The 11,843-nt window shown below is 38.1% G+C and overlaps 1 non-coding gene across 1 annotated transcript; it reads left to right on the top strand.

The window, feature by feature from the left end:
- The first annotated feature begins 9,400 nt into the window (after nt 1-9,400).
- On the top strand, nt 9,401-9,507 carry LOC144998998 (small nucleolar RNA R71). Its single transcript, XR_013660528.1, has one exon. It is a non-coding gene; the product is annotated as a small nucleolar RNA R71 (small nucleolar RNA).
- Nucleotides 9,508-11,843: the final 2,336 nt, after the last annotated feature.

The raw sequence follows: 11,843 nt of genomic DNA on the forward strand, positions 1-11,843 counted from the left end.
GAGGAAAACTCACCTCACACTCTGAATGCAGTTTGAATAACTCCCAACTCCGATAACTGGCTCAACCCAAATCCTAAATGTCAAAACATTTCCCATTCTTAATTAATTACATTTTCCCAAAATACCCTTGGTCAAAACTGGTCAAAATCAACAAGTCAATCGAGTCAACCTAGCCGAGTTAACCCAATCAATTCAACTTAGGGCTTGTATGTGGGGCGTACTCAAGAGGTAGCATGGCGTACTCGAGCTTTAATTGGAGTCGGGAGGTTGACTACGTACACACAAAATTTTATTTCCTTTATAAGAGCTTAATGCATTAAGCTTTCACATCTATATTTTAAATCCATGGCCAAAATACCACTAAGAGTTATAAAGTCTCAAACTTTATGACTTTGCATGCCTATTAAGTGCTTAATACACAAAAATCCCAACTTCTTAACACCTTCTAGAGGATGCATGGGGAAAAAAATAAGCATTAAGACCACATTTTTATGACTCAAGACCCCTCATTTGGTCTGAAAGGACGACTTATTCGATTAAGAGCATGTCGTGCTCAAGAATCACCATTTTTGGGACAAAAAATTTCCTAAATGAAGAAAAGGCTAGATCTACAAGATAAGATGACCAAGTTATGAGCTTTTTACATCCTTGAGGTTGCTAAGAAGGAGAGAATCTCAGATCCAACCTGTTTCCAAGCTCTAAAGTCCTTGTACCAACTTCTTCTTCTTCAAGAACACCACCAAAGCACACAAATAAGCTCAAAATGCACTCTTCTCACTTAGGGTTTTCTAGAGCGACATTTTCTTAGATGGATTTTGAGCTGATAATGATGCTTATATATGGACCAAAATGCCACTATGGGCCATTCTTGCAAAGTTTCTCAAGCCCAGGGGTAAAAATGCAATATTTTTTCATACATAAGATTAAAATTGAAAATATGTATGTGGTGATCTTTCATATTTTCCCAATTGCTCAATTTTCCCTTTGGCTTTAAATTTGAAATTCTTAAAACTTTCTTAATGTGGAGTTGTTTTTTTTTTGGCATTTTTGTTCTATAATGTTTTTAGGATTGTTTTGCTAATATCTAAGAATTGTTATTGAATTTGTAATTGCTTTTCAGAATTATTCTTCTATAACTTTTTTGTAAGTAATTTTTTTTTTTTTTTTTTTTTTTTTTTGCTTTACTTGCTATTAAGAAGTTCAAGCAACAAAAATATTACTTTTTGATTGTTGTTTTAATAATTTGGTTAATGGTTGATTGTTTTGTTAAGTTGTTATCTTTATATATGAGACTAAAAGTGTTTGAGAAAGAAATTTAATCTCATATTTAGCTGTTAGGCTTTTGATGGAGAAATTGAATGCTCAAAGTTGGTTTTTTAGCAAGTGTGAATTTTGATAGGATAACTGATGTTTTTATTCAAGAGATATACAGGCACAGTGTTTTTGTTGAAGTTTGTATAAACATGTTAATTTTTTTGTTGAAGTTTGTATCCAGGAGTTGTATAAACATGAGTTATTATATAATTAGAAAAAAGAAAAGGTTATGGTGCGATAATTGCATGTGTTATATGGGTTTGATGTAGTTGTATGATATAAACACATAACATTGTTGAGTTTTTTTGGTCGGGCATGAAAAACATTTGGACGGGCCCTGTGTGTATAGGTTATTGGCTTATTCGGGTAATTTATTGTCTCATGTACACTAATTATCGTTTTTTGTACACCGTACATCCCTAAAATGATTTTTATTAACGTCACCAACCGGCTACTGCCTGTTCTTGGCATCTTGGGCGTGTCTGCGGTTATCTTTTCCGGCACCGATGTCAGAATTATTCTCCGGATTCTTATTTTTTTCCCCACGAGTCTCGTTCTCCTGGTGTGTTCTTTCATGAATGCGGTTTCTGTAAATGCAAGCAACATGTGGAAACATGCCACTCATTAGCTTTCCATTTTCTGCTGAATCCGCCGATCGGGGTTTCTTCTAGCATTTGGAAAACCAAAGGGAGTCAACATTTCATGAATAGGTTTTCTTCCGGCGTCAGCAATATCCCATCTAACCACCTGGTTATTGTTTCTTTTTCTTATTTTCTGGGTTTCAAGAGGACATCTTTGTTTTAAAAGCTTTGTAAGTGGGGAACACAAACTGATGAATACCAATTACCACATATGCCAATCAAGATAGCTTGACCCTTCAAGCCCGACCCATCCTTTTCATGTACTGAAATAGTAAAATCTGTGCCCTATCCACGACATTAGTGTGTGTAGGTGTGTGAATTATGGAAGATTAAGGTGATGGTGGTATTGGACCATTAATTGTTGAAGACGTGTGGAAGGAGAAGAAATTAAGGTGTTGTTAGTGTTGGACCATTTTCCGGTTGTTCTTCCAGAAAACGATGATGGATTAAACTTTAAAGCATACGAGGAATCGCAAGATAAAGAAGAGGTGCTCCATTTCTCTTATGAAATGATTAAGGAAATTGATCTCTCACACCCCACCATCATGGAGTGATATGGTTCATGGATCTTCATTATTGATGGAAGTACCGAAAGTTGTTGAGACCAACTGAACATATCTAATGCACCCCCACCATCATCATCGAATTCTCATGTCATGAAGTCCTTTTGCTTTTTCGTTGGAATAGTCATAGCAGGTTAAACAGATAATAGCCGGCTAGAGTGCCTATTTTGTATAAAAATAATCATTTTAAGGAAGTATGGTTTGAAAAAACAAACGATACTAACTAATTATGTACATGGAAAATGGTTTCTTACCCTTAAAAGTCCTATATGTATTGATATGTTCTCATGGTCCTACACTAAATTTAAAGTTTGTTGTTTCTTTTTAACTTATGTACTTGTTGAGCTTTTGTATATCTTTTTGATTGGTTGCAGGCACATGGAGGATGCTTAAATGACTAATCAGGCCAACTTTTGTACTTCTATGTTGTGTGAAATATAGAGGCTTAGAATTAAGGTATGTTGCTTAGGTAAAATGTGGAGGCTTGGAATCAAGATAGCATGGTAGCATTCCGTAGTCTAATATTGCACATCCAATTTTCACCTTCTCGTTTTTCTTTTCTTATTTACTTACATGTAGTATCTAAGTATTTTCAAACTTACTTTTTATATCTGCCTCTACTACTTGGGTATTTTATTCATGTTTTACTTTGTTGCCTATGTCACTCGTCATGTGCAAAAAAATAAATAAATAAATAAATAAAAATAAATTGTCGGTTTCTTCATTCATACATATACCACCTTTATAAGTCATTAAAGGCTTACGTTTTCTATGTAAATACCAGATCTTATGCAAATATATTTTCAAATTTCAAGGTGACACGATTACAAATTTTTTACTTTTATTTAATTATTTGTATTTGCATTTCTATCTCCTTTATGCCGTAAGTCTCCTAAAGACTTGATTAATTGAAGCGATGATACATATCAACAGCACATACTATTAATTAAAAGCGTTAATTGATAGAATAGAAAACTACTTTTTATTTGTCCACTTATTGTACGTATAACTTCTTGTACATTGGTTGGGATGTCAAGCTCACCAAGCAAATTACACCCTTTGATTGCTAAATAAACGTAATATAATGGTAAAAAGAGGTATCGATCCTCGGAGAAATGGTTGTATTCAATCACCAATGCAATTCAATAGAACTAGTGAAATTAAACTAACTAACTACAATTAAAATAAAAGGGGGGTGTTTGATTACTTGAAAACTAAAATACTTGAATAACTAAAAACCTTGCAATTAAGCAAGTTGATGAGATGCTCAAAGATTGTGAATAATTGGTTAACTAAGGCAATTCAACACAATGAACATTTGTGTGTTTATCATTAGGATCTAATACAAAGCTTATCATTCATCCCAAATTGGTTATAGCAATCATGAAGCATGATATGCCAAGATTCCTCATAGGTAGTATGGAGGTTAGGGAAGCCCACAACACACTTTCTTAATTAAGATCAAGGGTCAATTGAAGCAATTAATCCCAAGAAATCAATTAGCCTTAAGAATGAAGGAATCCCCAATTCCTAGAGGATGTCAAATGCTTACAAATCCATAAAGGAGATATGATTCATAAGCTAGAGATGATTTCTACCATCATAAAGCCTTTGTTCTAGATAAATTCAATGATCCAATGCAAAATCAATGAAATAAATCAACTATTGCTCAATCAAATACTAAGCTCATGATCAAAGTATCAAATAAACATAAGAATTGCAAACTAGAATCATAAACATGGAATAAATTGATAATCAACATAAATCCTTCAAAACCCACAAACATTCATTGGTTTTCAGCCAAAGTCAACCAAATAAGAGTATTAGCCACTCATGGCAACAAAGTAACAAGAACAATAATCTAATTGCATAAAGAAACTACCTAAGATTTGGAAAGATGAAAGGAAATGGTTTCTGGCTCCCAAAATCGCCTCTTACAGGTCTCCAATGGTGGAAAATCGTGAATGAGCTTCTAGATCTGATCCCCAAGGGTTATGGCAAGCCAAATGACCAAAATGCCCAAACTGGGCAGTTGCGCGGGTACCCACGCGACGAAAATTCCACCCGCGCAAATGTTGCTGTAATGCTATTGGTCCACCAAGCCACTCCACCCTTCCACTACCAAAGATTCCTTTCGTCCCCCCTCCTTGTCCATGTAATTTGAAATGCACCAATCATCATTTAGCCACAAAATGGATGCTCCAAGCCCAAAATTAGAAATTTATGATCCATCTTCATAAGCCCAAATAATCCAAGCCAATATCTTTCAAAGCCCAATTCCTCCTCTTTGATTCCGCCAAGCCCAATAATGCCTCGGGAGCCCACTAAGCCCGTCTCCAATCAACCCGCAACCGCAACAAGCACCGAAAAACCTACAAAATATCTCATGCAACATAACAAGCACCCGGTACGATCCATACTAAAGAAAAATAAATAAAATACAATGCATTAATGATAAAAAGATCTAAAAATCTAAAATAAACTAATAAAAATAAGGAAATAAAATAAGCTATCAAATCACCCCAAGCTTAAACCTAACTTGTCCTCAAGTTAGAACAAGACTAAAAATAAGCTCGGGATGAACTATCTAAAAAGGAAAAAGAAAGATACCATAGAACTTGGTCAACATCAGTCAACATGGTCAGAATTAGTCCTTCAATGGACCCTACGCATCTTCAAAATGTTCCCCGCTTTAGAGCCATAAACCACATTCTCAACCACTTGATGGGTGAATAGATCACGGCTGGATGCGGTCGCGGTGTGCAAGACAAAGGAAACAGAGATGTGCCCAGTGGGGGCACTTTAAATCACCAATGTAGACCATAGTACACGAAGGAAAGGCGCCTCTTCACACACTATGATTCCTACATTTGTCAGGCCAAAGTGTATAATAATGAAATAGGGTTTTGCAGCACGGTCTCCGGGCAAACATCCGGTTTCAGAGGCTTCTCCCTTGTACTGTCTTTTACAGTCTACCGTCTCATCGTCGGGGCCTTTTCTCACCAAAAATCAAAAATAAAATAAAATAATAAAAATTATACTTAACCTAAATCTAAACCTAACAACCTAAATCTTCAATCTTGAACTTCTGTTATTGGGTCTTCAATCACATTTGCTGCTTGACATCCAGTTTTTTTTTTTTTTTTTTTTTTTTTTTTTTTTTTTTTTGCAAACTAGATATATAACATAAGTCTTGAACTTGGAATCTTGTTCTTCTTTTTGTGTTGCTCTTTTTCTTCATTTTTTTCTTCTTTGTTTTTGTTGCTTTTCTTGAATCATCTTTAATAGGCTCTTATTTTCTTCACTTTTTCAAATTTCTTCATTCTTTGTGTTGCTTCTTGGAAGGTCTAAGGATTTTCACCAAGTAACATAGGACTCCAATAGTGAACATTGAGTGATAGATGGAGGCTAATATGAACACCTAATGATCATTGACAATGTGCCAATATCAACTAAAAAGGGTGGGGAATGACTCAAAAATGTTACCGAAAAGACTTGGTCCCAAAAGATGTGAATTGGGGGACCCACTTCAAAGTTCACCAAGCACCTCAATGCAAGGTGTGATAAACAAAATCTATCTAACTATCTACTCTAGACCCCTAGAAAAATGATAACCTATCCTAAAAAAGATGGTGAAAATCTAACTAAACAAGGCTCGGACGAGACTCGGGAGTACTAAGGGGTACTCCCTCCAAAACCAAGATGCGAGTCTTCAATATCTTCAATGTCTTCAAAATACCTTACCGGGCTAGTCACATTGGCATGACCAACCACTTCCCTCTGCACCTAGACCCAATCAAGCTACCTGCATCTGACCCCCACACAAGCGGTCTCAAAGTGGTCTGTGAGGCTCAAAACGTGCCCCATTCATCAAATACAAGGAATTCCATATCAAGACCGAGGACCAATCTATGATTCAATACTTATGACTCGGCGCTATGGTACATGTAGGGATGAGAAGACAAGAGAGAACAAAAATGCATGAACTTAAACTAGAATGCATCTAAAAAGTATGAAAATTAGAAAAGAAAGAAAGAAAATATGCAATATTTTTGAATTTTTTATGCAATTTTTATGAATGCCCTAAATGACTAACTCTAAATGCAACTATATACAACCTAAATGCAATAAAAATAAAAGATTAGATTACCTCACCCCAAGCTTAAAATTAAGCATTGTCCTCAATGCTTAGGATGAGAGTAAGGAAGGATCATACCGGGATCAAGATGGAGGAGGCTCGCGAGGAGGATAACCGTCCTTGGGCCGAAAATGATACCATAGGTCCTCCATGTAAGTGTGGGTGCGTGCTTTTTGTTCCTCTATGCGATGGATGGCTGCGGTGTTTGTATTGCCCTGGAGGCGCAAGGAAGCAAGCTGACTATAAATATCGAGAGGAAATTCGTGTGCAGGGTCGGGCTCATTGGGTTGCTGGTATGAGTGGTAGTCATGTTGTGGCTGGGAGTGTTCTCGCGAGGGCTGAAAGTGTGACCCAGAGGCTTGATCTGGATGAGGTGGAGGTAGCTGGCGGATTGGGAGATCATAATGGTCTTCGGCCTCGAATGGGCTATCAGCATTGTCAGGATCCACCTGCATGTCATCATCCGCGGCTGCGTCATCATCGTCTGGCAAGTCTTGAGGCAAAAACCATGTTTCGGGGTCATTGGTGGTGAAGGTGGAGATACTTGGATTGGGTAAGATGTAAACTGGGTCCTTGACATGGTTTAGCTAAGAGAAATGTCCAAGAAGATTAGGATGAGGTAGAATTAATTCCATCCGCATGAGAGTAATGCAATCGAGAAGGTAAAGAGGTGGATCATCCACTGGTACATATTCAGATGCTGGAAATTGAAGGCCCATACCCAAACCAATGAGGGTAATGAGACCTCCAATACAAATGTCACCAGTGGTCTTCGTCCTGAGGCTGTCACATTTGTCTAAAAAGAAGGTGGCGAAATCGGGTAAAGACCAACGGTGGCGCGACATGCAATAGAGAAATACAACTCAACGGTGTTGATTTGTCCCGGCTCGTGACGAGCAAAGATAGATGTGGATGGGATCTGGTGGGCAATTCTCCAGCAAGGATGTATGATAAACGGGTCTTTTTGGCGACTGGGATTGAACTTGGGCAGGCTCGTGATTTAGGTCCAAAAGTCTACGTTGGGCAAGCTTTTGAATTGAGTCCATTGGTAGCTGTAAATTTCGGAGTTGTAGATGTCATATGTGCCCATGATCTTGTTGAGTTTTTTGTACTTGAGTCGGTGCTGCCGACCCTGGAGTTTGAAAGTGAGTACCCTCGTCGTGTCATTGCGAGCATAGGTGGAGAGGAATTTGATTGTGGGCTGCTTGTAGGTACGTGCAGAAAGATCGAGAAACTGGTGCCAACCAATGTGGAAAAATATTTGTCGCAAGTGGTGGTCAAGGCCGAGTTGATCCATAGAATCTTGGTGGTAAAATTTTGTGGCGCGGATTGCACGCTTTTGAAGGTTGGAATTGAACTCCCGGCTTCGGGCACTCGTGAGGGTAAGGTTCCCATCACTATCAACATGGTCGGTGGACATTTTCTTGGATGGCCCCGAGGATTGAGCTTCACGCGAAGAACCATGAGATGCGTGAATGGTCTTGTCCCTTGCCATTGTACCTGTGAATAAACCTAGCAAAGACAAAAACTTGAACAAGAATCAGCTAAGGCATGAATTGCAGCCAAGTTGCCAAATTGGCAAGGTAAAGTTAAGCTCCCCGGATCACCCTTCTTCTTTGGTAACTTGTTTAGCATTGCGGCAGAGCAATTCTCATTAAGCACTACCTTCTGCACTTCCTCCATCTTCCTTCTATTGGTGAGGAGTTCCTTAAGGAACTTAGCATACTTGGGCATTTGCATGACGGCTTCAATGAAAGGAATGTTGATTTGAAGAGTTTTAATGTGGTCTAGAAACTTCTGATATTCCTCTTCCTGCTTCTCTTTCTTGGCTCAGGCTAGGTATGGCATTGGAGGCTGGTATGGCTTCAAGGGAGGCTGTTCATTCGTTTTTGCTGGGGTACTCACCGAGTCCATCGGCCCTACTCGGCGAGTAGAACTCTCAGATTGTGAATCTTGGTTTTCTGCTTATTCTTCCGTTCCTTCCTTCTGCGAGTCCCTGGTTGCTTCAGTTCGAATGGGGGCCAGGGGAGTGATGATCTTCCCACTTCTTGTTGTGACAATGTTTACTTGTGCGCCTCGTGGGTTGTTCTCGGTTTTGCTAGGAAGCTCACCCGGTGACCTTTGGTTTAGTTGTTGAGCAAGTTGCCCAAGCTGCGTTTCTATGTTGTGGATGGATGCTTGCTGGTTCCTGAGCATGGTTCTTGTTTCTTGGATAACAGCATCATGGTCACTATGTCTTTTCTCGGAAGCAGCCACAAATTTAGTAAGCATATCTTCCAAGCTTGGCTTCTTCTCTTGCACCGGCTCCTCCTTTTGACAAAAGTCTCTCCCTTTTTGTCTATACTTCTCCTCCTTGGCCTTCTTGTACTCTTCGTAAGGCAGCCACTCTTTCTTTTGTTTGCGCCAGTCCTCATCATACCGGTCACCGCTCGAATAACATGCTTGTGCCTTCTTGTTGCCATTCTCATCCAAATGGCAATCTCTAGTGAGGTGAAGTCCATTGCAGTTTTCACAAACCACCCGAATAGAATGGATAGTTTGATCCATTTTGTCCATTCTCCTATCCATGGTTTTTAACATGGCCATGACCGCAGATAAATCTTCAGTAGCAGCATATGCGTCTCCCCTCGTGACATCATTCCTAGGGTTGTGGCTTCTTTGTAAGTGGGCCTTGCGAGTCTAGCAACTGCCGGGTTGTGACATTGACTCCATCATAGAAGATGGAAACTTCTTGCTGGCTGTTTAGATCATGGTGTGGGCAGTTTCTTAACAGACCTTTGTACCTCTCCCATGCTTCATATAAAGACTCTCCAGCTTGTTGTTCAAAGTTTGCAATGGCCTTCTTTAGTTTGGCTATCTTGGATGGTGGGCAAAAGTGATCAATAAATTCTTCCTTCATTCTGGCCCAAGTAGTGATTGATCCGGGGGGAAGTGACTTGAGCCAATCTTTAGCAGCACCCTTGAAGGTTACCGGAAGCATACGAAGTAGTTGAGTTTCGCGGGTTACATTTGGAATAATGAAGTAATCAGCAACATCATTGACTTCATCCAAATGTTTGTAGGCATCTTCATGATCTTTCCCATAGAAAGGTATTTCCTTGAGTGAAGCTAGGATATGACCTTTTAGCTCGAAGGTAGCAGTCGCGGGAATTGCGGGTTGCACAAGTCCCGGACCATGGTCGTCGTGCATCCTCTTCTTCCATTCTCCCATGGGGATTTCATCAATGTTAGCCATAGTGAACGCTAACTCTTCCTCCGACTCGGTTTCTTGCTCGTACGTTGCCTCCTCTTCTTCCTCGCTCTCGTATCCAATGTCTTCTTGAATTGGCTCCTGAATTATCAAAGAAGCGCTAGAAGCTCCTGATTTACTGCTCTTCTTTTTCCCAAAAACAGTCTTCAAGTTGGACAATGGTGATTTCTTTGGTGTGCTTGAACTCTCCACGTCCTTCCCTTTGTTTCTTTTCAATGCGGATTCGTGGTCTTCAAACGGGGGTACCAGTGGTGTGTTTGCTCCTCTGGTCATGAAAGTCCTGAAATCAATCAAATAAAAAGCGTAAAAAGAACAAAAAGATTGTAAAAATAAAGAAAATCTACTGCTGACTAAACTGCTACTCGCCGAGTAGGTGCGATTGCACTCGGCAAGTATCAGTGATATTTCAAAAAAATTTCTAAGTTTTAAACTAACTAAAACAGATACTAAAACCTAATTACTAATTACTAAATTGCAATAAGTGAACTTTATGCAAGTAAACTCACACAAAGGATCGAAAAAATTAGGAATTAGCTTAATTATTTAGAACCGTTCCCCGGCAACGGCACCAAAAACTTGATGTGTGTAAAACCAACTAGTTTTATCCCTACTTTTTATTAATAATTTGAGCACACAAAGGCAGTGAACCTGTCTTTAAGTGGTATAGATTGATAAGTAAGGTATCGAACTCAGGGAACGGAAAATTAAACTAATAGCTAATTTTAACTAAAACAAATAATAAAAGTTAAGGGTTTTTCTCTAGTTTTGCAAGACTAGAAACTTAGACAAACTAAATTAACTAATTAACTAAAGCAACAACTATTCACCAAATTTGATAAAGATGTTTCTATTTAGGTTCAACCAATTCACTCCTATGGTTATTTAAGTTTAAGGTAGATTAATTGCTATTGGTTACCAATTATAATAGTTAAGTTCATATTCATTACTCCTAACCCTTAGACAATTAACTAATTTAAGCGTTGATCAAGTGTTTAAACTAATTAATTCCCTAGATTAATTATTTGGATTGAATAAGATTTGTAATGGTCAATTAAGTTATTAATTCAATTAACCTCTTGTTGATGGTTTCTCAAACAAGCTCACACATTAATCTTCCTATTTTCTTATTAATCTTAGTTTCATAATCATTACTTCTAAGCATATGGTTTAGCATTCACATAGACATATGAGGTTAACAATTAAGTGATGTTCATGCAACCTAATTGCCTTCCAATTAACAGAAAATAGTAGTGATTAATACATAAGGTTCTTTAACAAACTTAATTTAATAAATCACCAATAGACAATTAAGCAATAATCAATAATCAAACCATAGGAGTTCTTTGGTATTCCCCAAACAGAAACAAAAACGAATTTAGCTCATAATTGCAGTAGAAACAAACATAAAAACAAAGTTTACTAAAGTAAACATATTCAATTCCTAAGTCTAAGTGGTAGAATTAACCTAATTGCTTGAATTATTCCAAATTTTGAAGCCTAGGGTTCCTTAGCGTCTTCTGAATCTCTTAGTCGCAGCTAAACCTTCAAAAATCACCAGGAGTATCATCCCATGAGATAAGGATTCGTGTTTTATAGATATCCCAAAACAGGGTGTACTCGGCGAGTAGCAGAATCAACTCGCCGAGTAGATCCATACTTATCCGTCTTGAATCAGCAGTCGTATTTATGTTCTGGAATATCCTCGTGTACTCGCTGAGTAGGGTCGATCTACTCGCCGAGTATATCACCTTCTTTCACTCTTTGATCTTCAATTGCTTCCCTTTTCTCCTTTTTGCTTCCAAGCATATCTTTTGGACTGAAAACAAAATTCACAACATTTTAAGTACCTTTTGTCCACATTATTCACATAATTAATCAAAAATAACTAAGAATATATGCTAAATAATTAACTAATTATGCACATATCAAAATACCCC

The sequence above is a fragment of the Lactuca saligna genome, chromosome 5, assembly GCF_052625555.1.
Source record: "Lactuca saligna cultivar CGN05327 chromosome 5, ASM5262555v1, whole genome shotgun sequence".
NCBI lineage: Eukaryota > Viridiplantae > Streptophyta > Magnoliopsida > Asterales > Asteraceae > Lactuca > Lactuca saligna.